Consider the following 6,000-nt stretch of genomic DNA (forward strand, 5'->3'; position numbering starts at 1 on the left):
ACGGAAATGTTGGGTATACGACAAAGAGACACTAATTCATATGACAAGGGAAGAAGTGGGGTCTACGACAAAGAGACACATATCCATATGATAAAAGGAGATGTTGGGTAAACGACAAAGAAACAGCAATCCATATGATAAGAGATCTGGGGTCTTAGACAAAGAGAAAACGATCCGTTTGATAAATCGATATGTGGGGTATACGACAAAGAGACACTAATTAATATGATAAGGGAGATCTGGGGTCTACGAAAAAGAGACACCAATCCATATTATAAGGAGAGATCTGGGGTATACGACAAAGAGATACCAATTCATATGATAAGAGGGAGATATGGGTACTGCGACAAAGAGACACCAATCCATATGATAAGGGGAGATGTTTGGTGAACGATAAAGAGACAGCAATCACATGATAAAGGGAGAAAATGTTTTGAGATTATTTTGTGACGTTATTATTCTTTATTGGTTCATGTATGAATAACTTGGCAATGCATGTAGTATAGTGCAAATATATCATCTGTGATGTTTCTTGACAACATAAACATATTTATAACGAATAAATCTCAGGTTCAGGAGTGGTTTTGGCAAAATGATTTTGACTATGAAATGTATTTCTGTAGCAAACCTATAGTACACATTGCGTTCTCTTTTAATGACAATTACAACTGTTTATTGATGATTTGTTTTTGTTCGTTCCAATCGTTAAGTACATTTTCTTAACTGAAGTTTGAATTTGCAGATTTTCTAACAAACTGATACAAAGAACTAGATCTGGTGTTATCGAAAATGTAATTACAAATTTGAAAGTAATTCAGTGTAATGTGTAATTGAACATATTTTTAATTACAGGTAATTGAAAGTAATTAATTACATTGCCTTTTTGTCGTGTAATTATGAATAACATTTCAAGTACTTTCAATTACATTTAGATATTTGCTTGGAAATTTTAAACAAGTGGGGCTTTTCTGATCCAATTACACATCAGAAACTTGGTACTTTGATTTTTTTAATACTTTATGAATATTTTAATGTGTTGAAAAAATATATCATTCCTTCATAAAAGTACTTCATTAATCATTATAGCAAGTAATATAATCCTTATTTGTATTTAATTCATTTATTTATTTTTTTTTACCATGTATAAAAAATCTAAAAATTATAAACAATAACAATTTATTGACATGATTGCCATATAATTTGAAATATGTTGTTCTAACAATTAACAATAATCTAACCTCAGGATATTTCCTTTAACTTAACCAATTTTACAAGAATGTCCCTTGATTAAAATGCCAAAGGCAATTTTTCTTTTAAACCATCATAATAATATAATAAAATTTGTTCAGATGGTTATTATTTAAACACATTCTACAAAATTTTAAACATAGCAGTCAAAACATATGATGAAAGAATGTAATTCCATATACTTGACAATTTTTCTCCTCAATTTTTCATTGTCTTCTATATCTTGGTCTAATTAGGAATATTTCATCATATATTCTATGTTTTGAGTGTTGTAAAGCCTGAAAGGTCTTTGCAAGAGTCGGAACATATATGGTTATCTTTTTAATATAACTTTAATGTATTAAATTATCATATTTATGTAAGCACTGTAATGATCCTGGTCCTTGTTTGTCCCTTGATTGATGATAAAACTTCTTATCTTATATACAGGGTAGAATTATCACTGGTCTTGACTTAGACGAAGAAATGGTAGACTTGCAGTCAAATTCCACACTAGAAGAAATCTACTGTAGTCATCTTATATTTGCACACCCTGAAGCTCTTTATAATACACAGGAGGGTAGACAACTAATAGATTGTGACAGGTATTATAGAAATATTATATGTTGTACATATAGAGAATGCCAAGTCACCGACAAACGTACATGTATCATTATTTGTTTGTGGGTGAATTATTCAAATTCTTTTAAAAGGGTGTTTAATCCTATAGTGAAAAATATTATAATTGACTATATATTAACATGTTCCTAAAGTAAAGATCCTTAAAACTGTTCTTGATCTTCTTCTGTAGCTACATGTATGAGAATCCCAGTAATTCCAAAAGTCTGTTGGACTAAGGCAATGCCCAGTAAAAACTAAAAAAGTATTTAAAGTATTCATGCAGTGGAATTCTGCTGAGTTTTATGAGTACCTAAATGGTTAAACATGTATATGTCTGTCTAAATTTTTACCTGTGATATTAAATACCAATATATTTAAGTCATAACATGCCTCTGGAGTGCAAACATGCACATGTGTATAATAATAGTTAGGCTTGTTATCGTACATCGACTTATGTTATCATTACAATGTTTCTCATAATAATAGTTAGGCTAGTTATCGTACATCGACATATGTTATCATTATAATGTTTCTCATAATAATAGTTAGGCTAGTTATCGTACATCGACATATGTTATCATTACAATGTTTCTCATCATTTTCTTATCATATGAATGTATTTCCTAATCTGCAAATATAAGAATTATTATTTCTTTTTTTTAAGCATATGATTATTTATTTATTACATAATCACTTTTTCTTTACCATGTATCGATTTAAATCTGGAGTGAAAGCTATTGTTATTGATGAATGTCACATGGTTCATGAATGGTATTTAGACTTTACAACATGTTGTACAATTTGTGCAATGATATGTTTGTCTTGTATTAATATTATTGCAATATACATGATATACATACATTTTGTATTTATTGAATTGTTTGATTTAATTTTTTACAAGTTTCTTTATCAGTTGGAGAATGAAGTTGTTCTTACAGTTAATTTGACATGTTATTAGTGATGTGTTAATTATATAGTAGCATCTCAATAACATTTTTCTCTTGTCTTTCATTTTCATCATGGTTTATTTAATTCCTGTCTGGAATATCTTAAAAGCATTACATGACACTGATGGTAGGTTTAGGACAAATATTGGCTATTTTTATCAAAAGGTACCAAGTTGATATTACTCCTAACTTTAAAATTTTTTGTAGATTTTTTTATGATTTAATGTTGATTATGATAAATGTGTACCAGGTAAATCCATGCTCAATAAATAAATCCAGTTTCAACTGATTTCTGATTGATGAATAATCTTTGATAACATCAAGGTGATCTGATATGTAATAGAATTAAAAACACATTTTAATATAACCAAGGTCTGTTGCATATCTTTTATGCTCTTGTAGTTGGCAACATGATTATTCAGGTTTACCTCTCTCGTTGTCTGTACAAACATTCGTAAATGTGTTTTAATTCTCTTACTTTAGTTTGCCTCTACCATATCTTATGAAAATCAGGTACAATACTTATTGTCACAAAACACACATTAACCTGAAATTTGGATATTGTAACTTTTCAGAATCTTGAGTTATGCCTCTTTATAACTGGAAATCGTGCAATGCACTTTGTGAAAGCAGGGGCATCTGTGACCCATAGACACATTCTACTTATAAAATATACCGGTATATATACATTTTTTTTAGCATATACAAGACTGTCTTTAACACATGTTCATAGACATTTGAATTAAACATAGCAACATATTAAGATCATAAGTGTTTCATGTGTAGCTTATCATAATGAATACTATATATTAATTACTGCAAACAAGAATATTTTGTTCATTTTTTTTATTTAGGGGAAAGTCATGCCGTACTGCTTTTAAGCATATCCAGGATATACCAGCTTTTCTACCAGATGCAGCTAGACTTAGTTTAAGTGCCACAGTATCCCTTAAAGAAGAGAAAGATATAGTCAAAGCCCTGGGTATGAAAACCCCATGTATAGTTAAAGAAAGTCCTGATAGAACAAATATTTATCTGGAAAAAACTCTGAAGGGTTCATCAAATGATGTGTATGAAATGTTTGAGAATATACATAAGCCTCTCTGTGATGACTTATTTGTAAAGAATGAAAATTTTCCTGTTACTCTTGTATTCATTCCTATTCAATACATGGGCAGTGCAATTGCTTATTGTAGATTTATTTTTAGAGATTCTAATTTACACAACTGTTTGTATGGTGCTTTGTGTAGTGGGCAAGATGAAAAAGTCAAAGCGACTATTTTGACAGATTTAGGCAAAAAGGCACCAAGAATCAGATTAATTGTTTGTACATTTGTCATTGGTATGGGGTTCAACTCCCCATCTATTGATTGTGTCATTCACACAAAGCCTCCCAGAAAATTGTCTGATTTTGTCCAAGAAATAGGACGTGCTGGTAGCTAGGGTGGCAGAACAGCTAGGTCAACATTGTTTTATTGTAAACGGGACATATCAAGTAATGTACCAGAAATTAAAAATGATATAGTGCAATACTGTAATGATGATACATGTTTGCGTTCATGTATGTTAGGTCAGTTTGGTTTTAAGAAAGGAGACACGATTGATCATAAATGTTGTAGGTGCTGTAGAGAGAGTTGCACATGTATTGAATGTGAGCTTTTAAGAATTGAATTATAAAGGAATAGCTTCAAGTTAATCCATACTTTTCCAACATTGTTTACTTAAATTTCAAAATCTGATTTGATGTAGATTTTGTTCTTTCAATCAAGCAGAATGAAAACAAAACACATTTAAATAATATTTTTACAGGTTGCATTTAATATGTACATTTCCAGCATAGATTTCTAATAACAATTATGCAATCTTTATTAGAAGTTTAACTCAAATTCTTTATTAACTTTTAGCCTTATGGCTCATCAGTGTTTTCAAATACAGTGTATACACATATGTTAGCATCGTCAGGAGACAAAAGGAGGTACACAAAAGAGTTCGTCAAGAACGATAACTCTATAACAAATTTGGCCTTGAACCACTTTTGATACCACGTGTTTTACTTTCAACAGGGGATATTTTGACGGATAACAAAATTGAAGTAGGCAAGTGATTATTTATCAAAATACCACATTGATATCAATCCTTAAGCATAATATTAACGATTTAAATATGTTTTGTAACAAACAAAAGTGTAAAAGTGTTACTATTAAGCTTTACTTTTTGTTGAAATGAATCAACGGTGACGTTATTGAATAATATAGGCAAAATATTTTGTTTAACGTGGATACCTTCAAAAATCTTTTAAAAAAGTCATATACAAGAAAAATTGATAATTAAAGACATTTCATGTAATTTAAAAAAAAATAAAATGTCTAATTATCTCCAAATGAATCTTTTTAAAAAGCATGTCGATAGTTGACAGTCTTCCTTGACATTATAGTCTATTATTTTTTTTGGTTATGCGTTGCGTTTATTGCTGATATAAATTTGATATGAAAAAAACCCACCTTATTGCTGTTGTCAGTTCATACAAAATACAATTATTTTTTGGATGAAAGCATATGAGAATGTGTGAATTGTTGTTTTTTTTTAAGGGCTTGGAGTTGAGGGGATGAGGGTGACCCTGTCCGTTCTTATGTGTAGTATGGGATAAAATTCACTATTCACACATATTTATATTCAGTAAAATTCATTAGAAATACTACAGAATCAACAACTGTTTTAAATAATGATAGTGTTTATTTATTCATCATAAGTACAAATTGTTCAATTATCCACATTAAAATGGGGGTGGAGATAATTAATGAATGAATAGATTTACTGTGAATGAAATCTATACAAGAAACCACTTGAACTGTGTTTGTTGTCTCCCTTGAACAAGCTCGTTATTTCAATTTACTAATAATTATTTAATTTGATGTTTAATCATTATAAATTATATAACAATTAATAAATAGTAGTATTTATAATTTTAATTGTATAAAATATTTATCAACATTTAGTTATTTATTGTCTATTTTGAAATGTTTTGATTTTTTGTTTACCAAAATTTAGAACTTTTGATATTTTTATATATAGTTCTTTCTAAAAATTGGTTTAATCCAGGACTTTGCAAATCTCTCATGGGTAGTCATGGATATAATGATAAAAAAAAGGGTAATCATGGATAAAGATAAAAAAATATATATGGGTAATCATGGTCCATAAATAC

The sequence above is a fragment of the Mytilus californianus genome, unplaced genomic scaffold (assembly GCF_021869535.1).
Source record: "Mytilus californianus isolate M0D057914Y unplaced genomic scaffold, xbMytCali1.0.p SCAF_3, whole genome shotgun sequence".
Lineage (NCBI taxonomy): Eukaryota > Metazoa > Mollusca > Bivalvia > Mytilida > Mytilidae > Mytilus > Mytilus californianus.